Raw genomic sequence first — 24124 nt, forward strand, 5'->3', positions numbered from 1 at the left:
CAACAATCTTGTCTACTGGGGAAGCGTTGCCTATTCGAGGAATTTATGAGCTTTTGAGTAGTGTGAGTTGAAGGAGTAACTGTCTCTTTCTTCTTTCGACGGCATTTCTTCCTCTCCTACTATTACATTCCTACATCTTTTTTGCTTTCCTAAGTCTAATAGGGATAATATGAGGGTAACAGAGATCTTTATCCCATATCATATTTCAAATGGTTCCGTATGGGCGATGGTATCCGCTGAGAATAAGTAGCAATACTTTTCTCCTATGGTGAAGCGTTACTTATTCGAGGTAGTGCAATATCATGGCAACTCGTGAAGATATTCACAATATGAGATATACTTAATGATGCCAATTTATAACTAAAGTAGTTGGTTATGTACTGAAATGATGTAATTGTACATTTGATTGAGGTAAATGATTACCTTGATTGAGGTGTATAAGGCCTTTAATGGGTTGAGCAAGCTGAATGCTGATGGGATTCTTCCTCTTGCTCAGATTAAGAACCTGTGGAGGCACAGTTTCAAATTGAGGAAAGATAGTTGTAGAATAGAGGTGCGGAAATTTGCCTTTAGTCAGCGGGTAGTTGATTGGTGGAACAGGCTTCCATCTATTGGAACTAAGGAAGTTAGAAATATTTGCCATTCAGAGAGTTTTTCTTATAGTCCATTTTGCTTTCCCCTCTTAAGAAACCAGTAGTAATCTTCCATTGCTGCAGCATCCCAGCGATCCTGATACTGTACGCTTTTCCATCGTGTATATGCCCCTGATGAAGGTGTTTCCCTTGCTCATCACTTACAGTTCTCAAATTTTGAGAGGAAAACTGATATGAGAATGAAGAAAATGGATTTTCAAGGACATTCGGCGGCCCATATACAGCTTTGTACAGCTGCAGTTAAGTTGACACAGATTCATAATTATCTTCTTTCCTTCTTCCAAGAAATTCATACACAACTGCTTTAAATGATCGGCAGGCTGTTAATTCAGTATTTTGTAGCTTTGTTTCAAATACATCATCCATGGAATTTGTCCAAAGCTGAGTAGCATAAGCTGAGATATGACTACTATATTGACACTTGACAGAATCCATTTTGGCGATCGTTAAAACAGATGAATGGTTTTAATATAGTGTAAGAAGTTCCGGTTGATGAAGAATTGAGGTAAGCGCAAATGGGACGATAAATTGGAAAGGATTTATCCTCCCACTTTTTTTTTAGGAATTTTCTGGATATGAGCAAATTTCCATTCAGAGGAAAAATGCTCGTGATATAAGAGTAGAAGGTAACATAAGACATGATTTAAATCTGGAGCACAGGTTTTAATATTACAACGGGCGAAATTGCATCAAATTAGAAGACTTAATGGCATAAATTATTCAGGATTCTTCTCTTTCAGAAGACCAAAAGATGCAGTGAAGAGATTAGGTCCAGCATGATGAGAGGAGGTTTATCAGGATCATCGATGCAAGAATTAATGTAAGATGCTAATAAGTCGTCTTTATCTTTAGACGAAGATGTAGCAGATACTTATATAGAAATAATTGTATCGTGGTATTTAAAGGGGCTACACAAAATACCGGTATTATAGAATAAAAAAATGAATAAAATATCATACGAATCTGCATATTTTCGTCACTTGGAAACTCAACGAATAACAATGTATCACTAGCCAACACGATGTTTACCTCCAAGAACTTAAATTCTGTTTTTAACCAATTTTTATGTGTAGATTTCGAAAATCACCATGATAGGTTCACATCACGCCACAGTTATTAAATATAGAGAGAGTTAGGTTTTACCAAAGTATGCCAATTGCGCATAATCTAGCCAGTAATGTATGATATACTGATTTATTTTAACAGATATAAGCAAATTCTCTTAATTTTAGCAATCGATCCAGGCCTCGGTTTTCTTGTGATAAACGTAATTAGGCGTCTATCTATGGTTCTTAGGTTCAAATTTCGATGCAACAATTTAAAATTTGAAGAGAGCACACAGCGTTTTTGGTGAGGTTTTTTGTAGGCTGTGCCAAGGTTTTCCAAATATTAATGTAAAGCTATCCTCCAAACATAAGAACTGTTAAAACCAGGAGTGTTATCCTGACTTTTAACTCTCCCAAACCTCCTGATGAGATTAAAGCTGGATACATCAACTGTCCAGTACGTCCATACATTCCGAACCCTTTACGGTGTTTTAAATGTCAGAAGTATGGACATTCTCAAATGGCCTGCCGTGGAGTCCTTGCATGTGCCCGGTGCGGTGCAAAGGACCACGAAACAACAGCATGTTCAGCCACTAAACCCACCTGCATTAACTGTGAGGGAGAACATCCGGCCTATTCAAGGGCATGCCAGAGGTGGAAAGAAGAAAAAGAAATTCAACGGCTGAAGGCAGAGCTAAACATATCGTACCAGGAGGCAAGAAAAGCAGTGAAACCTCTTAACATCAAAAAACCTACCTACGCCCAGAAGGTAGCAGGGAGATGTTCGATTGGGACTCAGACGGACATGTCTGTCCCTCCTAAAGAATCATTTACTCCCATTGCACGTTATCTTTTAAGCTCCCAAAAACCTGCACAAAGGGACCAATCAGCTGCCACTCCTATATCGATACCTCCTAATGCTCCACAAGTAACAAAAGCAAAAGAAAAGAATAAGAAAGGGGAAGTAACACCTAGTACCCAGGAAAACATGGATGTCGAGCAGAAGGAGGTACATGATGAGTCAGTTTTGGAACTCTTCGCTGAGGAAGAAATGGACACAGGACAGCGTCCATACTTCCCCAAGAAAGATAAATCCAAGACTGACAAAATTAAGCCCTCAGCACCTCGGAAGCCGCCTGACGGACCCACCAAGCCCAAATAATGGGTAAATTCCTACAGTGGAATTGTCGTGGATTCCGGCAAAATACTGACGACATCAAGGCACTCCTGCAAAAGCACAAACCAGTTTGCTTTTGCATACAGGAGACTTATTTAAAGGCAAATGATGACCCCACCATGCATAACATTACCATCATTCGTAAGGATAGAATTGTGGATGGTTCTGCCCACGGAGGAGTCGCAATCCTCGTCGGCAACCAGATCCCATTTCAGGCTTTGCAGCTTACAACTAGCATTGAAGCTGTAGCAATTCGCCTTACAGTGGGGTTCTTATTAACTGTCTGCTCTGTTTATTTGCCACCTGGGATTGACATCCCCCAGAAAGACCTTGATGATCTTATCATGCAATTGCCTTCCCCTTGTTTAATTCTTGGGGATTTCAATGGACATAACACTCTGTGGGGTAGTGCTGACATCAATGGAAGGGGACGAGTCATAGAGCATATGCTCACTGACAATGATCTCTCCCTCCTAAATGTGGGAACAAACACCTTCTTCCACATGCCTACCCGTACATTCTCTGCCATTGATCTTTCTATCTGCTCCCCTTCTCTCCTTCCTTCACTTACTTGGGAGGTAGAAGAAAATCCATATGGAAGCGATCACTTCCCCGTGATAACAACCCTAACTAATGGTAGACCCTGTCTGCCAATTAGTTTACCGCGGTGGAAGATCGATCAGGCTGACTGGAATGCCTTTCAATATCTGGCAAACTTTGACATCACTACAGTCAGTCAGGAGCCAATCAATGATGCAGTCATGTACGTCACAGAAAGAATTGTCCAAGCAGCTGCAATTGCAATCCCAAAATCATCCAGCCGGTTCCCACTATTTCCCAAACCTTGGTGGAATTCCGAATGCACAGCAGCAAAAAAAGCACAAAACAAAGCGTGGGGGATATTCCGCCGATATCCCACCACTGAAAATTTAATATCATTCAAACGTGCACGTGCGAAAGCGCGTTATGTACGACGTCAGAGCCAAAGGAAATCTTGGATTCGTTTTACATCTTCCATAACTCAGGCTGCTAGCTCAAAAGTAGTCTGGGATAAGATCCGGAAAATGAAGGGAAAATATCCACCATGCCCTTCTGTGATCCTCGAGCATAACGGATGTCCAATTGCAGATCGAACTGCAGTAGCAAATACTCTAGGGGAAACATTTGCAAAAATATCTGCAATAACATCTTTTCCCGCAGAGTTTTTGGCCCTGAAAGAGAAAAATGAGAAAAACCCCCTGAACTTCTATTCAAAAGGGCTTGAATCATATAACAAGCCCTTTTCACGGGAGGAATTAAATGCTGCACTCTTTCTCACACACGCAAGTGCTGTAGGGCCCGATGACATCCACTATGAAATGCTAAAACACCTCTCACCACAATCTAAGGATCACCTTTTAATTCTGTTTAACAGAATTTTTATTTACAAACAATTTCCGGATTCCTGGCAAAGGGCTATCGTCCTTCCTTTCCCAAAACCAGGAAAAGATCCTAGCAATCCAAGTAACTATCGGCCTATTGCTCTGACAAGCTGTTTGTGCAAAGTCCTGGAAAGAATGGTTAATGCACGACTGGTATGGTATTTAGAAACAAACGGTCTGCTTTCCAGGACACAGTGCGGCTTCCGAAGAAATAGATCCACTCTGGATCATTTAATCCGATTGGAAACGTCCATTCGTGATGCTTTTATTAAATCCGAGCATTTGGTAGCAGTTTTCTTTGATATTGAAAAAGCGTACGACACAGCCTGGCGATTTGGGATTTTGAAAGACCTTTATAACTTTGGTCTTAGAGGTAACCTTCCTCTTTTCATTAAAAACTTTCTTTCGAATCGCCAATTTCAAGTCCGTTTAGGATCCACCCTCTCTCGAGTTTTCTCTCAGGAAGAGGGAGTCCCACAAGGATCCGTTCTAAGTGTCACGCTTTTCGCAATCAAAATAAACTCTATCACAGAACAACTTCCACCCACTGTAAACAATGCCCTCTATGTAGATGACTTTGCTATATTTTGTCACTCATGCAATATGAGGGTCATTGAAAGGCAACTGCAGAAAACCATTGACCATCTTACAGCTTGGTCTTTGGCTAATGGGTTCAGATTTTCATCACAGAAGACGGTTTGTGTACACTTCTGTCGCAAACGTAATCTTCATCCTGACCCAGAATTAAGGCTTGGGCAAAATAACATCCCAGTTTTAGCAGAATTCAAATTCCTTGGACTTATTTTCGACAAAAAGCTGACATTTTTACAACACATTCGTCAGCTGAGGACAAGGTGTATCAAAGGGCTTAACATCCTTCGTGCCCTTTCGTCAACTTCATGGGGCGCAGATCGTTCTACCCTTCTTCGCCTGTACCGAGCACTTGTCCGCACCAAACTTGACTATGGGTCTCAGGTTTATGGTTCTGCTAGAGATAGTGCACTTCGGTGGTTAGATCCAATCCACCATCAAGCCATCCGGACAGCCACTGGAGCATTTCGCACATCTCCTGTCCAAAGCCTTTACGTTGAAGCAAATGAACCATCTCTGTCTCTTCGACGTAAGCAGTTGTCCTTACAGTATGCATTCAAATTAAAATCCCTGCCCGATCATCCCACGTGGCGATCCGTTTTTGAGCCGCGCTGGGAAAACCTCTACAACACCCGTCGGACTGCCAACAAACCCTTTGGTATTCGCATTCAAGGGCTGCTGAATGAGTTAAACTTGACGGTAGACAACGTTGCCCAGTCACCAAGGCAATTCTTTCCACCCTGGCATGCTTATCTTCCAACTTGCGACTTCTCCCTTAAGATCTGGGAGAAGGCTACTACACCGCCATCAGTCTACCAGCAACTCTTTGCATCACATAGACAGCAGTATTCTGACTTTCTGCCAGTCTACACAGATGGCTCAAAGTTAGAATGTCATGTGGGATCTGCTGTTGTATTCCCTCACAAAACATTATCCTATAAGATCCCACAAGAAACTAGCATTTATACTGCAGAGTTGCATGCAATTCAAACAGCCCTAGATCACATTAAAAATCGCGACTACCAGAGGTATATGATTTATTGTGATTCGTCGAGCGTGTTACAGGCTCTGGCATCGGTGAGTTTTAATCCTCATCCGATCCTGTCCGGGATCCGGCAGATTCTTTTTTCCCTCAAGAAATTAGAATTCGATATTCGTTTTTGCTGGATCCCAAGCCACATTGGGATCCGGGGAAATGAATCAGCTGATGCCGCTGCCAAATCAGCCATTTCCCTGGATAATTATTGCCTGTCAGTCCCCTATACAGACTACAGGCAAATAATACGTTCTAAACTACTTTCCCAATGGCAAGATTCTTGGCATGGACAGGCCACAAATAAATTACATAGCATTAAGCCTGTAATTATGCAATGGCAGTCCAGTCTACGCAGGGTCCGAAGAGAGGAAGTTGTTCTTGCTCGGCTCCGCATAGGTCATAGTCATCTAACACATTCCTATTTGCTGAGGGCGGATGACCCACCTATGTGCGAGAATTGTAATGTTATTTTAACCGTCAGTCATCTTTTTATAGAATGTCCTGTTATTACTGAAGCACGACGCTTGTGTTTTACTGATTTTAATAATTTGACTGAGCCATTTACACTCAGTCAGATTATAGGTGACAGAGACAATATGTCTGACGTTTTTAACTTCTTACAATCTATTAATGTTTATACAAAGATGTAAGTTTTATGGTTTTACTTTTATACCTTGTTAACGTAATAATTCTTTGTTTGACGTGGTAGCTTTTGCTACCAAAATGTTTAATAACATTTTAAATTTGTCTTGGCGCATTATGGCCTTAGCTGCCAATGCGCCATTAAAAAACCAAACCAAACCAAAACCAAATCCAAACATAAGTGTAAAAGCAGTTTTGCTTCATAATGGTAACGAATTTCCATCAGTTCCTGTGTTTCATTCAGTTGGACTTAAAGAAAGTCATGAAAGCATATCTAAGGTTCTATATGCTATAAAATATGAGGATTATGGTTGGAACATATGCAGTGATCTTAAGGTTATTGGTTTGTTTGTTGGTTTGCAGGGGGGTTTCACAAAATATTGTTGTTTTTCGTGTTTGTGGGACAGCCGTGCGACAGAAGAACATTGTTGTGCAACATTGGGACAAGCGGGACGAGTTCATACCAGGGCAATATAATGTAAAATATATTCCTTTAGTGCGGTGGTTTTCAACCGGGAAGCCGAACCGTTATTCCAGGGGTGTCACGCAATTTGAGTTTCAGTTACTTAAACTTTTTTTTAAAATTTATATATTTATTTCACTATAAAAAGGTGTACGGTATCTTTTTAATTTTGTGGTGATCTATAATTGATGTTTATTTAGTACCTCTATGTAAAGAATAAAATTATATATATATATATATATATATATAATTCGTATTATGAATTGTAATTTTTTTATAGTTATATTATTGTAATAACTATCATAGAACATGTTTTTTTTTAATATTAGCTATATACAGTATATGTATATGCAGAGAGGGAATCAGGTCTAACAGGCAGAAAATTGAATAGGGGTGCCACAAAATAAAATAAATTACTTAAGGGTGCCGTAATTTAAAAAAAAGGTCGAAAAGCATTGCTTTAGTGCAATCAAATAAGGTTCTGCTTCCATCCCTGCACATCAAACTTGGATTGATAAAAAATTTCGTAAAGGGACTAGATAAAGAAGGTAATGGATTTGCATACTTAAGAAGCGTGTTTCCTAATTTAACATATGCCAAACTTGAAGAAGGAATTTTTCTTAGGACCTCAAATTAGGAAACTCCTGAAAGACGATGTGTTTGAAACCCAGTTAAAGGAGGTTGAATTGGTAGCTTGGTTATCATTTAAGGTGGTAGTGCGTAGTTTTTTGGGTAATAGGAAACAAGAAAACTATGAAATGTTGGTGTTTAATTTACTCGAGTGTTACAAAAACATGGGCTGTCGAATATTGAAAATTCATTTTCTTCATTCCCATCTCGAATTTCCCCCCGAAAATCTGGGAGATGTGAGCAATGAACAATGGGAGCGGTTTCATCAAGATATTTCCACGATGGAAAAGCGTACTAAGGTCGCTGGGATCCTGTAATAATGGAGGATTACTGCTGGTTCTTTGTAAGGGAGAGTTAGGAATACAAGAGAAAATCCCTTAGTAGCAAACATTTTTAAGGACAATATACTATACTGATTATATACTATTGAAATATAACATGCTATGATTCATGATATTTTTTCCGAAGTTAGATGAGTTATAGAGAACGTATAATATTTTTTTACACTTGTATTAAAACATGAAATATACGTATACTGTATATCTTTTTATTTTAACAATAAACGTTGGTACATCTTTTGATGTAGACGTGATAGAGACTTTTTATGGTGATTTTCGGAATCAGTCCGTTTATTTCGTCCAGAATCACATATTTTCATTGCTGAGGTATGACCAAAAATATTTTTTGTTGGTAGTGTTATTGGTGTCGTCCTTCGAGTTTTGGAAACAATTATCTCTTCATACTGCAGTAACTAGCTTCCTTGAATTCAAATCCATATTGGATCTCTGTGTGCTTTTTTTTTTCTCTTTATTTTTTGTAGCTTTAATGATCGAAATGCTGAACCTTTCCTTTCTGCAGAAATCTTTCAAAACCATTAATAGCAATGGAAATTAGCTTGATGTTCATGTCGTTTTATAACATGAACGTGTGAAGATATATCATGTGAATTTAATTGCATATCTGTTGATTTGTTCTGATATTTTTGTTAATGCTGGTTTCTTTAAGAATTCCAATTTTAAGAATGGAGAAGAGCTTCTGAATATCAACTGTTATTTTTAATAAGGGAAAAATATGCATAAAAATTTCCTTTATAACCATTGTTTCGTTTCTGTGTATTTATTTAAATTTTTTTTTTTTTTTTTTTTTTGTTTTCCAGCTCGCTCATCCAGTCTAAAGGCCAACGGTCTGCAGACGGTCAAACGCATTCTAGTGGGTGCTTATTTTTCGGTAAGCAAAAAATTTCACTTTTTACTCTTTGAAAATATATACTGCCATTTAAAACACGAGGAAATAAGTGTGCATAGGTTGTTACCTGACCTCTGTGACAGTAGGTTTAGACGAGATTCTATCCAGTTTGAGTCCCTCATAGACCGGAAGAGAGATCAGAGCTTAATCTTCACACGTGGCAGCTTAGTCGCTTATTGTATTTCATATTAATAATAATAATAATAATTAGGATCCAGTAGAAAAATAAATCATCAATTTACGTAGATCCTCTCTTAAATAAAACTTCTAATTTTAACTATAATCAACTGCCATATTTGGCTGGATACTGTACTTCAAGAGGAATCATCAAGAGAAAGCCTTAGGTGAAGCAGTTGTTAATGATGTTAGTAAAAGCGTGAAATTATATTTAATGCGTTCCTGGAAATCATTGCCTAAGGTATGTATTTCGTTAATAATTTTTCCACGAGGAAAAATTATTAACGAAACCAGAATGGATTACTTCTGGATCGGATCTGCTAGTTCACGTTGACTTTTATAACCATTTTAAATTAAGTTGAATTAGAATTTAATTATATTTAAATTATTTGTAATGATATACAAATTCGTGGAGTGTTTTCTTACACCGAGACAGCCATATGCGGTTAGGGGAACTCAAAAGTAATAGTTTTACTCTCAATAATAAAAGAATGAATAAAATTCATGGCACACCAAGATGGTGAAACTCGAGTGATGCTTGTACACATGCAAGTGAGAGCAGCCCAGCAGAAGTTCGATTGATCTCTCGAGAATCACATGGAATTGTAACTGGTAGAGTTTTAATGGTTTTCTTTGAATGCGCATAGATGCCCTGGCCTTCGGTCCTAATCTCTCTCTCTCTCTCTCTCTCTCTCTCTCTCTCTCTCTCTCTCTCTCTCTCTCTCTCCTACCTCAATGTTTTTCGCAATAAATAAATGCAAATTATTGAAATTGTGAAAAAAAAAAGTGTAGCAAGAAACACTGACTGATTGATAACATTGTCCGCCTATGGAATTATAATAATTGTACAAAAAATTCCTTTAAAAATGTTACATTCAACTTATGCAGTTCTAAAAATTCCTGAAATTGTTGGTGGCGGGTCAGACTGGCTGGTCGGTGGCTAATATAAAAAAAAACACAAATCGCCTATAAACCAAAATACTTATCGAACTCGCGTAACATAGAAAATGCGTGTATATTATGTAAAATTATTGCTGGCTTCCAATTGATAATCATAAAGTATTATGTTCAAGGCGTTAAAAGTCTGCCAGCATTTTGCTAGTCTGGAGAAAGTTTTTTTTTTTTTTTTACTCGAATTACAATGCAATGCACGCGCACGCACGAGTAAGTAATGTGTATTTGGCCATAAAAGTATAAAGACAATAGAGACAAAGTTAAAATTTATATCATTTATAAAACACCCTAAGAAACATATATACGTTATTCTTATGTATCCACGTTGTTTATCAATACATTATTGTCATCGTGAAGTCAGCCTGTCACTGTCTTTTCCAACCCCTCATTATTGAAAAAGTGCTTTCCACGAAGATATCTCTTCATATGTATAAATAGGGGGTGGGGGAAAGCAGACGGAGACAAGTGTGGCATATATGCAGGATAAGGAAAACTCATCGCCTTAGGCCTACAGTTTGCATCGAGTCCTCTTTCTGTATATATATATATATATATATATATATATATATAGTCTTATATCTAGTCTTATATATAGTCTTATCTTACTCTGAAAATCAGCTAGAATTGAGCCTTCATTCTCCCAAAAAACACCGTAGCAGTAATTTTTTTGGATGATCTTAACAGTTCGAGTTTTTTTCTTCTTCACCTTCACTGAAGAGGGAGATGTCCATTCCATAGACTTGCGTTTAAAATAAGGGTCATAATGGAAGATCCAGGTCTCACCACCCCTGTGAGGCCACCTCTTTCGGAGTGGTCAGGTGCGAGGGTGCATAAGTATACGTCTTTTGATTGATTGGGGTTCGAGTCCGTGACTACTAAGTACGGTGCTGTTTCTTATGTTCCTTCCTTTCTATCTTGTTACCTTCCCTGACTGTGTGGTAACCCCGTATTTCTTTTTTCTTTTTTTTTTTTACCATAAAAAAAAAAAAAAAAAACGCCCTTGAAAGTTACCGCACTCCTACAACTGGTATTGGCTAATTCGAGAAGCGTTTTGCAGCAGTTTTCGAACATTGTGTGTATTATTTATAGTTTTATTTTCCCTTCTTTTCACCCAGTATCTCTCTTCTGTTTTTATTATTATTCTAGTATTATCGGAAAAACTGGCATTGCAGACTTAAGTAAGCAAACGCGAGGGCACAGACGAGCACGCGGTTCAAGTTCGCTTGACTACTAAGTACGGCGATGTCCTTGTATCTCTCTCTCTCTCTCTCTCTGTTCTCTTTATCCTGTGTCCCTTTGACCTTATGTGTCGTTCTGGAGTATAAACAGAAAATTATTTTTTAAAATGTTTTATCAATAAAAATTTATTGGAACAACCAATGCAACTTTAATAATAGACGATATATGCAAAAATAAAAATAAGTTAACTAACAAAGTAATATAAAACAATAAAAAAATAAGTATAAAGAGATAAAAATACGGGTAAAAAGGTAAAAGAAGGTTAAGAACGAAATGATAAAATAAAAAAGTGTCAAAAATACGCGGTTACAAGTAGCTTTCAAGGGACAATGCCTCTTTATGAACCTAGTAGTGGGCGACACAGATCTATTTGAATGATATAGCTGTCATGTAATAGAAGCGGTTGGGACAGTAGTTATTAGTATTACAGGGCTGACAAAAAAATGTACCCGATTTCAGAATGAAAATTACGGATAACTGTACAAGACAAAATTGAATAATAAAGTGCACGAAGTCTAAATCGACAAGGAATGCAAGACAATGGGTCTCTCTCTAGGGATAGGAAAAAATATTAGTTCTCTCGCTCTGGAACAGGAGGAAACATTGGAAAAAAATCTCACGAGCATCTCAATTTGTCTTTTACTTTTCATTGGACTGTTTTGCTAGCATCTACAAGTACCGTAAATTCTACTATTTACTTCAACGTCATTGCTGATTAGAGTGCAACCGGCAACAATATTCATTGCTATTCTGAAAGGAATTGACATCTTAATAAGCATTTAAACATGAATTTAGGATTAGATATTTGTTGTTTCTCTGGAAAATGCATTTATCTAAGTTTCCTTAGCCAGTGGTGTCATGAGATATTTTCGAGTGTCGCGAAGAAAATTGATGTCAGCTTAGCTGTAAACAAAACTGTGATGAAGTTTTGCTCCACACCAAACTGTAAAAGGAATTCCTCCGAAAAAGAACAGAAAGAGAAAAATTCGTATTAAATACTTTGTTCTTAGTGCTTGCATGCGTACTGTACCTTATCTAAGGTATTAGGATGCCCATCTGTTTGTATGAACCGGAAGAGGAAATAAACTTAAATGAAAAATATAACATTGATCCTTGTTTACAGCAGGTTGATATTCTTCTCAGTTGGTTGCGGCAGAATGATATAGTTCACACTTGTTGCAGCAGAATAATTATTGGGAAAGAGTTAACGGACTAAGTATTAAAGAAGGAACACAAATTGCTTTGATTTAAATTCCTGCTTTCTGAACAACGTTGTGTCATTTGTGTTCTTTCTGTTAACGCTTAGTCTAGTGCCCCTATAATGTCTTGGGTTAATTGTGTCAGAGTTAACGGACTTTTAGATGAGGGGGGTATAATTGAATGTCATATTGAAAAATGTTATTAAACATTTTCAGCTCCCAACGTGCTGCGAAAATGGGAGATCGAAGGTGAACGTCCGGAGAAGAAACGGCCAGTGGGTCCAAATTTTTACGAACAGGTAAAAATTTGGACACAACTCTAAGCCGCTCTTAACGTTTTATTTGGGATGCAAAGAGCTGCAGGTAATTCTATTCTATGAGCGCTTGCAGATTAAGAATAATAATCAATAACTGCCTCTTGTTACAGAAACCAAATATTTAGACTTTATTTTGGACGAGAAACTTAATTTCAGTGCTCACTTAAATAACTGCGAGTAAGGTTAGTCATATTGTATACATTGCTTCTTTGAGCATATTACAGGCTTTATCAGCGATGAGCCTAGCAACCCAAAGGTCGCGGGTTCGAATCCCGCCTCGAGCTTGGATCAGAGTAGTGCAAAAACCTTGGGAGGTGCATTATGGCCACAGAAGTCGATGCGCCAACAGCTAACGAAAAAAAAAAAAAAAAATCAGCGATGAGATACACTATTCATCCAACCCAATCTCCAGTTCAGCAAATAATGCTCTCTCTATGAATGTGGATTTGATATCCCTTTCTGCTTGATCTTCAGCAGTGCGTATCGATTTAGTACCAAATCCCAAATGTCTGGTAAGCGATAACACGATTGGGCAGTTTGCAGGAGCATGATCGCAACACGATTGGGCACCATATCCTTTTGTTACAATTAGTAATAAAATGACTAGATCACAATATCTTCTGTTGTGAGAGTTGTCGAAGCAAATAGTGATTCTCTCTTCCAAGTTCGGTTGTTTTCCAGTTGTACCAGCGTTGATGGCCGTCTATCACAACTGTAGTAATGGAAGTTAAATTGACTATACATATTTGAAATGGAAAGCGATAAACGTTGCATTCTTACAGAAAATTATAAATTTAATGGAAATAAAACGTTAAGACGGTAATTTATTTCGGTGCACTAACAGAAAGTGAAAATGTAATGTTACCTTTAACATTACATTTTCACTATCATAAGGAAAACAAACGCTTAATTATCGTACGATATGAACATAACCGTTCTGTTCTCTGTAATAAATTAATAGAACCTTAAAAATCAGTTTCGTTTCTTAAGTGAAAAGTGCAAGAAAATGTTAGAAGACAAGCAAATTGATTAGGAGAGAACCGCAAAACAGTATCTCTTCTGATAATGTTCACTCTGATCTTCATCTTTTAATTAAAGCAATATATATGATGAAAGTAGTAAAAAAAAAAGCATGCCATACTAAAAAAAATTAAATGATGCTTTTACTCAACTGTATGAAAAACAGAATCAGCTGGTTAACAGTCTTGGCGAAAAGTTTTGTCATATGCATTGTAACCGACGTGTGTACCAGTAAAGAAAACATGGAAATTTTATGAGGTGCAACGACGTTTTTGAAAATGGCATGTTTCTTATTTCCCAAAATTTTTTCTCTAGTTGAATAATATCAAGACCACATTAATGGAAATTTATCTGGAACTTAACTGATCAATGGACACTTATATGGCAAGCTCAACTGCATAACAAGCTCCATAGCATAAAATCTGAACCACAGTTATGGGCTTCTAGTTTCCTGTAAACAGAAAGGAAGACGTTATCTTGGCCAGAGCACGAATCGGGCACAGCCAGCTCACCCATATTTTTCTTCTTACAGGAAATGATCTTCTGCATTGTACGCACTACAACTCTCTTCTGACAGTAAAGCACATTTTCGCCTGAAAAGCCTCATTCAGTTTTCTTCAAGAACCTTTGACACTCCGCTATCTCATAGGTAATGATGCAAATCTCCCGGAATTTTTCTGCTTTTTAAATCTGTATAATTGTTTCAAACTGTTTTTACAGACACCCTGTGACTTTCATCTCGTTTATAGGCGCAATATGGCTTAAGTAGGCCTTGCGCCAGAAATAACCATACCAATACTTAACTGATCATGAGCTAAACCTTACTGAAATTGAATTGGATTTCGAAACAAGTTCTCATTCAGCAGTACAAATAGCAGCTTGTCGATTCCATCTTGGGCAGTGTTGGTACTGGAAACAGAGGAACAAAGCCGACCGCTCTAGCCAGGTGGGTAAAAGTGCCTGCCTGGCAACCCATAGGTCGCGGGTTCGAACCCCGCCTCAGGCTTGGATCGAAGTACTGCCAAAACCTTGGGAGGTGCATTATGGCCACAGAAGCCGATGCGCCAACATCTACCAAAAAAAAAAAAAAGAGGAACAAAAGCTTGAGGAATTACTATAGTCAGAATACAGAAATAGGACAGTAGTGAAAATATTTTGTTTGCACTCAGTGTTTACTTTTTCACGAAGTAGTGACGGGTTTAAAACACAGATTACTATTGCTCTGACAGAAGATATATCTTTTCCTGATCGCATAATAGACAACTATGTGGCAGAAAACTCTTTTTATCCTCCAGAAGTATGAGCAGAGAAACTTTCATGTGAACCAAAAACGACAAACAATTCGAAACCCTTCCGTTCAGTACAGTCAGCAATTTTACACCTTCATCCTAATATACATCAAGCTTTAACTTGATGTTTATTAAGATGAGGATGTAAAACTTTAAATTTTAATAATACAAGTTTAAATTTTTAACTTGTTAAACAGTTTAAAGAGAAATATCCGGAATAACTTGAGGAAAGAAACATGGGTTGATTACAGTAAAAAAAAAAAAAGATTTCTTGTCGTCCATGAAAGTAATGCAACCCGCTTCCCAGGCAAGTAAAATATAAGAAGACAAGAAAAGAATATACAATAACTGATATACTGTATTTCTTTTCTGTGTATACATTCTCTTATGTAATATTTTAGTTATTCATATTATTATCCAGGGGTTTTAAGGATTTAAATTATATACTGTGCATAATAAATGTTTGTACGTGTTTGTATTATATGTATATATTTGTTTTCTTTTAATATTTTGCTGTGATGTGGTTCAAAAAGAAAAAAATAAATAAGTAAAAATATATTAGTCCCCAATCATGTCATTACTCTAGGTTGATCGAGGTGCTCAGTCGTTCTTCATTTAGTGCTCAATCGCGTTGTTTTTTGGAAAAAGTGCTCAGTCGTGAGCCGCTTCCCCAGACATACCGGGATTAGCGCAAATGGTTTTACTGATACTGCATGTATATGTAAACATCATATTATCTTATGTAGGGTGGCTGCAGAACGTTAGTTCAACTCCACTGTTGTACTCCGTGATGATATAGAACTGTAATAACAGCAATAAGTGTGTGTGTGTGTGTGTGTGTGTAGTGTTATGTTTGTGCAGTGTGTGTATGTTTAGTTATTTAGTTTCTGGCCTCTTTTTCCACCTGGAGAGCTCGTCCAATGCCCGTCTACACCACTAGGATGTGCGTCACAAGTAACCCCGAACCGAAGCGGTTAATTATTCTTGGTGGCCCCTAAGCCACGGGAACAGCGAGCACCTCATAGGCAGCTCCTGCACCTGCCAACGAGGAGGCGGGCTAGTTCTACTCGTACTAATGGCGAAAAACCACAAGAATCTCGCATCCAGTGGAGGCAGTGCAATACTAGTGAATGCCAGCAATATCCCGTATTACTGGGAGCCCAACTCAGGGTTCCAGCATAAGATCTCACCTTTATCAAAACTAGAGGCCATCAAGATCTTGGCCTGAAAGTGACTGGTATTAAAAAATAATAATAAATAAATTAAAAAAAAATCTTCCTCGATTTGTACTTTGACCTTTTCGGCTTAGACTCCCAAAACTTCCTTGACTGGGACTTTTCTTCTTTTGCTCTCAGAGAAGCGTCTTTGAAGATCAGGAGGCCAAGTCCAGGTAGATCTTAAAAGTTTTTGCTCCGCAAAAAAGACAAATGTAAATCTGGATCGTAGAATAAATCTTCAAGGTGGTCAAAAGAATTATCCATTATAAGTTGTAACTTGTGATGACATTAAGACAGGAATGGTCACTGAAGATTGTTAAGAATTGGTTGTGTTAAGAGGTTCTGTTTCTTTTTATTGAATATTTCAGTAGAGAATGGTTGCAGAGAACGAAGTCAACTGATGCTATTTCGTTGCTTTGTGCTAAGTTGTTCGCTGAATTTTGTAATTTAGATCTTGAGTCAGAGTATATATTGCAATAATGTAGTATACGAATCCCTGTTTCTTTCCTCAAGTTATTCCGGATAACTTGAGAACTCGCTCAGAACTCGTTGCATGGGCAGGTAACAAACAAGACACATTCCTTTCTGCTAATGGCAGCATGTGCGAATCGAATGTACAAGTATTATTGATACTCGTTTTACCCATTTTAATCATCTGATCAGTCAGATACACTTGGGATAAAATAGAATAAAATCTGACTGTAAGATTTTTCCGACAATGATCGTATGTTGGCTCTTTTCAAGTTTTTACAAATTATTAATCTGTATACACATATATAAAATAGACAATTTATTTTCACCCCATATACTGTACAGTACTGTCTTTTTATTCCTATCATACATATAACTCTCGAAAAGGTAGCTTGCTTTGATATTGACTTTGCACTGGCGCATTATTGCCTTCATTGTTGTTGAGTAAAACTGAAAATTTCTATATATAATGCTATAATAATATGGGAATATTGTTATTATATAATCCTATTATGGCTGTTATTATTAGATCTGTGTTCCCAACACTGTACACCTTCTAGCCAGCAGGCTATTCAGGGGGTGTACCAAAATGGTTAATAAAACCGATTTTATAATAATAATAATAATAATAATAATGTAGTGGATGATACGTGTCTTACACTGTGGCAGTTTTATGGTACTGCTTCGTACACCTTCCAGCACGGCTTGTGGACAACAGCTTTGGAAGAATTCCGTGGCTATACAGAGTCGCGATCTCAATCCAGTAAGATGATTAATGAACTCGAACGCATGATTGGGATGCGCTCAAAAAGACCTTCTGCATTAAAGGTAAAATGAATTGGCAAAACACCTGCTTTTTTTTGCTAGAAATTGGTGGAAATCCTCCACAACATGTTCAAAGTTGGCCTAACCCGGTATTGTCTAAATAAATTCATGTTTTGTTCTGAATTACTTAATCCATTATTTTCAGTGTGGTAGATTATATCAATGATGATATTTCAATTTTTGTTTTTATGTGTTAGCCTTCGTATTTAATGAATTTTCTTCACTCTGTCTTCAAAATTCAGTCTCACGTATAAAGATAAATAATCTGAATTAACTCAAAAAAAAAAAAAAAAAAAAGGGTGAGAATTATTAGGCAAGTTTTCGCATCACAGGTTTGCTCTAACGGCAAAATCCGAGCAAACGGATGAAATTCTACTAATTATGAATATATTTATAGCTGTTGTATAGATTGTATAAGATAAATCACTTTCAGAATTCTGTACTCCAACAGATTTCGTTTTGTTGTTTTAGCTGTTATATAATATTAATGTTTCCTTCTTGTTATTACTGTTACATAAATTTTTAAAAATTGTAATATGAAATTTGTTCAACCCAGTAAATGGATTGGAATGTTTTAAGAAGTTTGCATTTCTTTTTCAATAGGCGGAGTAGCGTTTTTCGCGACTTGTCCTATATACATTTGTTGGACACAACTGCATATCACTGTAGACTTAACGAAGGTTTTTTATCCCACTACACCTACAGAATGCCTACGCTCACACGAGTTCAGCATATCTTCAACTCTACCCTCGTTTCTGTAGCGACAGTTAAAAGGATGGAATGCTTGTATTAACATTCCAGATTAGGAGAATGTTTGACCCTGGGCTACGACTGTACAGCAAAGGCACGTCGGGTCTGACACCCACGGATAAACTTACCCACCCACCCACGTTCAAGTCACACATCGTATGCAAAGCAACGTTCATCTACGTCCCCTGTGTACTATATAAGTGCACTATATTCATCTTGAGAAAAGTTAGAAAAAAAAAAAAAAGGAACGAACTTACGTTCTTAGCAGAATGAAATAAATTAGGATGGAACTTGCAAATGCGTGTGAAGGGAAAATATAGCACTTAATTATCTGCATTTCTAGATCACAATTTAAAAATAAACAAATGAAGAGTTTGCAAGTGCCTATTACAATTATTAATACTTAGTGAAGACTTACAGTAGCTTAATTGCAGTCGTGAACGAACAGACAAGCTATTGTGTTGTTTACGCTTTTTTGCGAAGCGTGTTCAGAATGTTTTAAATGCGCAAACATAGCGCGCGCGCACACACACACACGTAAAGCCATGTGTTTTGAATTTTTAAACACAATTTTGTAAAACATGAAATTTGATGTCCTGATGTAATTTAACCTGATATGGCCGATGTGGTGTCTTATACATTTTAAGCCCCGGAGTTTGTTGTTTGATTTTTTTTTTTTTTTTTAAGGAGCATTAGCAGCTAAGGCCATATTGCTCCGGGAATATGCGGTGGTCATTCCCTGACCTTTCCGCATCCTCCGTATTTGGTTGTGACGGGCTCGAACCTCGGTCTAATCAAGAAGCGTGTGTTACGCACTGCTGCTCCTTCCCACCTGGCTACGGAGGCGCAAGCCCCGGAGTATGTAAATCAGTGGTGCTGTTATAGTGCGCACTATAACAGCACCACTCAGTTTTAATCATATGCGGTACAGAACGAAACTGATTAGGTTTTCTCTTCAAGTAGAATGTAAACAGACATTTGAAAAATTCGTCGTGGCGTATAGCAGTTGACAAGATAATTGCAGGACAGGCCCCCCCAAACCGAGGGTTCTTAAAAGTGTCATGGAAATAATATCTTGAGATAACTGCAGTATCTCGAACGCTAATTTGTCGTCGGCGAAAAACATCTCATGATGACGGTACTATCGCTAGAATCAAGTCATAGGGAGATGACAATCTCTCTCACTCAGCAGCCACAGGAATGGCACTTTCAAGAAAATTGTATGATTGAGCTTCAGGAAGTTGACACTCAGTGTTTTCTTTTTTTTCAGTTGTAGAGAACGTGAAAAATATTCCAATTCCTTTAACAAACATTTAAGGAAATTACTGCCAGTAATCACTTTTGGGGCGCATTTAATGTCTGGAGAGGCATCGTAAATAGCTGCATCGAAGTCGTACTTTTAAGCGAGATTTCTTTTTTTTCCCCCTATGAAAGCCCCAAAAACGAGAGATATTACAATTTCTAGTACTTAGTACCGTGAATGGGCTGAAGGTTGAGAAGATGAAAGCAGATATTTGAACTTCTGCAGATTGTAATTTTCAAGAAATACGTATGAAGAAAGGCATTCCAGAAAATGGAAGTTGAATAAATAAATAAGAAAAAAAAAGTTGGTTCTGTAAGGTTTGAAGTTGGACAGTGAAAAGATGTTGACTGGTTGGGATACGTGTTTGGACTGTTTTGGAAGAGAGAGAGCGAGAATTATAGAAGCCAATTCATAAGAATAGTGCCCGTGTAAGTATCTTAGGAAAAGGAATGCACCAGAAACAGAACGTCTATGAGACAGAGAGTGGAGAGACTGTTAGAGATGAGTCATGAATTAACCTAACTGCGCTCCTTTGAAAGGAATCTAGAAGCCTGAGAGATGTTTTGGAGGCACCGCCCGAGATGTGTGAACAATATTCCATGGTAGAACGGATTTGCGATTTGAACAGAGAGAACAGCTGTTTGGGGAAAAAAAAATAATGCCGAGAGAGAACCCAGTTTTTCAGATGCAGAGAAAGCAATATTTGTAATCTGCTTATACCAAGAGAGCGATTAAAAGTCAGTGATCCCGAATAGAGGTGTATAATTTTTCATAGAAATCGGAGTTTCATCAAAAATTAGCATAGGAGCAGAAGAATCCTTTTTGAGAGATATATTATAGGACAGGAGTGAGTTTTAGAAGGATTAAAATAAACTAAGTTATCTTTGCTCCACTGGAGAATTACCTGGAGATCAGCATTTAAAGAATGGGTAGTGGATATTCGAGAAGTTGAAGCTGTTTTTGAAGGACAAGGTTGCTCAAACTGGAAGGTGGGATGCAATGTGCTATCATCAGCAAAACTAAGGATAGGATTTCCGCTCAATGGAAGAAGGTCGTTAATATACAAGAGGAAAAGAGTGGAAGAAAGAACTGAGCCCTGGGGAACACCAGCATTAATGGAGAAGTTAAAAGACAGAGAGCCATCTACCATCACCTGCAGTGATCGGTCAGAGGGAAAACTGAATTACCTGATTACAAAAAACAGTTGGCAAACCATAAGATGGAAGATTATTTAGAAGACCTTTATGCCAAACACGATCAAAAGCCTTTGAAATGTCAAGTGCATCTTCTTGAGTTTCACTAAACGTTTCCATTGAATTTGTCCACAGAGGCGTCTCTGTGGACATTGAATGTAGCCAGGTGGGCAGGAGCAGCAGTGCGTAGCGCACGCTTCTTGATTAGACCGGGGGTTCGAGCCCTGACACCAAATACGGAGGATGTGGAAAGGTCAGGGAATGACCACCCCCATATCCCCGGAGCAATATGGCCTTAGTTGCTAATGCTCCTAAAAAAAAAACAAAAAAACAAATGACAATAACAAAATGTCCACAGATGGGTAATACAAGTCAGAATATCACCTGTGGGTCGGCACTAACGGAATCCATACTGGCGATCATTGATCAGATTAAAGGTTCATAGATAATTAGAGTTGGCGGTTAATTTATAAAGAGTAGAAGTAAGTGCAGTGGGACAATAATTGGATACGAGGGATTTGTCACTCTTCTTAGGAAATGGCTGGAGGAACTGTGATCAAATTTCCAAGCGGAAGGAAAAACACCTTTGGAATTAAAAAAAAAAAAAAAAGGTGATACAGAAGAGGAGTTAAGTCCAGGAGCACAGGTTTTGAGAATAAGTGGAGAAATACCAACAGGACCCGGAGCTTTCATCAAGATTGATCAAAATCGTTTTTTGACAGAAGACCACAGGAGGCATTGAATGGAGTTTACCGGGAATGGTGGGAGGTGGTTGACTAAGATCATCAATACACGGTTTGGACAACAAATAGGACGCTATCAGGTTAGCTTTCTTTGGCTGAAGTGGCAGTAGAACCATCTGGTTTTGACAGAGGTGGGAACAGAGATGAACAAAAGTTGCGGCCCAGTAGCTTTGGCAAGAGACCAGAATGCTCGGCTGCCATTTGGACAAGAAGCAAGTTTTCTACTCTTAGCCTTTTCGAAATCTAGTTTGGACTTATTGATAACTGCTTTACAATTGTTGCGAGCTTTTGTGTAGGCAGAAAATGAACCTGGAGATTTGGAAACAAGACAGCCAGTTACGATATGCAATATTCTTCCCTTGAACCGCCTTAATACATTTATTGGAAAACCAAGGTTTAGATAAAGGACGAGATTTTAAGGTGGAGTGTGGAATAAAGGATTTCATCCCTTCAAGAATAATTTCATTGACACCATCTGTAGCAAACCTTGACATCATAAGATTTGAAACAATAATCTGATCAAGGAAAAGAAGAAAAGAAATCTCGCAGCTCATCTCATTTTGCATTCTTGTAATGCCAATGGGATGAGCCACAAGAGAAGGGCTCCATTGGAAAAGAGACCATCTCCAAGTTGTGATCTGAGGTACCAAGAGGACCACTCACCTCAACCATGTACTTAGAAGGGTTGTTTGTGGAAAAAAAAAAAAAAATTAATCGTGTTGGCTGCGTGGTTAGGATTATCTGGTATTCTGGTAGGTAGATGAACAATCTGTGCGAGGTTATTAGTAATTGCAAAAGCCTCAGCATCTCGACAAGCTAGGTCCGTGTGACTAGAAAATGGAAGACAGCTAGAGTTGTGAACAACAAACAACAACAAGGAAAATTAACCTCAATATTAGGAAAGTTAGATTGGAAAAAGTCAAATTTCAAAGACAGTAAGAGTTCCAAGTGATTAGTGGAGTTGGGAGAACGATAGAAGCAATTGATGAATTTGATAAAATGTGGTAGAGAGATTTTAAGCCAGAGGAGATTCCAAATTTCTAAGTCTCTGACAGAGAATATCAGAATGGACATATGTACAAGTACCATCGGGCGCCTCCGTAGCCAGGTGGGCAGGAGCAGCAGTGCGTAGCAGACGCTTCTTGATTAGACCGGGGTTCGAGCCCGTGAGCCACCAAATACGGAGGATGCGAAAAGGTCAGGGAATGACCACCGCATATCCCCGGAGCAATATGGTCTTAGTTGCTAATGCTTCTGAAAACCAAATATACAAGAGGAAACAACAAGTACCACCTTTGAACAACAAGTACCACCTTTGAAGCGAAAGGAATCATACAGCGAATAATTCGGACAACTGAGATGCGCAATGGTCGAGTCAACCGATAAGTGGAAATGGGCATCATGGAGATTAGAACTGAGACCACGTATATTTGTGAAATGAACGAGGAATCCAGGTAAAGTGAATAATTCACTTTACGTGGATGAGATTGTTTTGTTTCTTAAATGAATTATATTTGGTGTATTTTTATTTATATTTAAAAGTTTTATTCATAGTTTTGTGTTTGTTATTGAACTCTTGAGTACAGGATATTAAAACCCTGGGTGTTTAGTCCGTTGATTTCAGAGACATCTGATCTTGTTACTATTTGAGTGACCATCTACGGAAATTTTTCATAAAACATTTAATTCTGTAATTTGGTGTAATTATGTAGTTGGAATTCGTATAGCTTGAGGTATTTTCTGCGGAATATAATTACATATATAAGAAGGAAAAATAAAATTGTATGAGTTCCCAGTTGATCTGCCGATGTCCCGAGTAATGTCATAAATAATTATTTAAGTGGTAGCTTAAATTATGTGGCTGATTGAAGCTGTCGTTGTGAAACATTTGTTTGTTTCAATTTTTCAGTTTTCACCTGGCTGGTACAACTTAACCTCAGCTCTTTATACTGGTATTATAAGCAGGGACAAGCTTTTAATGTGAGCTTGCCATTGTTGATATTTCTCTAGTTTTATGATAACCCTGACTGTGTGCCGTATTATTTCTATTTGGATTTCATCTCTTGTAAATACTCAAGAGGCAGTAAAGATATTTATTTATTGTAATATGCCACCCTTGTTGTTGATTTAGCGGTGAAGTTTCCTCGTTGTTGATTTAAAGTGTCTGTGGTCACAGGATATTTTGAGTTTTAATGATAAAGAGGCGAATACGTAAGGATGTATACGAAGGCAAGGCAACAGCAAATACTGTACAGTGCAGCAATACTTAGTTGAATTATTGACTTAGGACTTTAAAATTGTTCCATAATGCTTGAAATGATGTGAATTTTTTACTATTATATGTCATTATACTCTTGTCCGGTGTATACCTTCCATTTTTAATGGACCTCTATGCTAGTTTCAACCTGCAAATCTGCTTATGAAATATTTTATGATTTTAACGTACTTCGCACGAATTATGTACATACTAGAAGAAATAAAGAAACTGTTATCTGGACTCCAAAACCAGCCTGAAGTCTGACA

General features: G+C 37.8%; 1 protein-coding gene across 3 annotated transcripts in view; it reads left to right on the forward strand.

Moving 5' to 3' along the window:
- LOC150087350 (uncharacterized) overlaps window positions 1–24124 on the forward strand; it is a 592205-nt gene that overhangs the window by 206999 nt on the left and 361082 nt on the right. For 2 of the 3 annotated variants that reach the window (XM_090372014.1, XM_090372013.1), the window contains exon 3: window positions 8816–8886. The exons of the other annotated variant lie outside the window; for it this stretch is intronic. The gene's annotated coding sequence lies outside the window, so the exon portion shown is untranslated. The remainder of the gene's footprint in view (window positions 1–8815; window positions 8887–24124) is intronic. 3 annotated transcript variants of the gene reach the window in all.

Source organism: Mastigoproctus giganteus, chromosome 4 (assembly GCF_048544385.1).
Source record: "Mastigoproctus giganteus isolate SK-2022 chromosome 4, ASM4854438v1, whole genome shotgun sequence".
NCBI lineage: Eukaryota > Metazoa > Arthropoda > Arachnida > Uropygi > Thelyphonidae > Mastigoproctus > Mastigoproctus giganteus.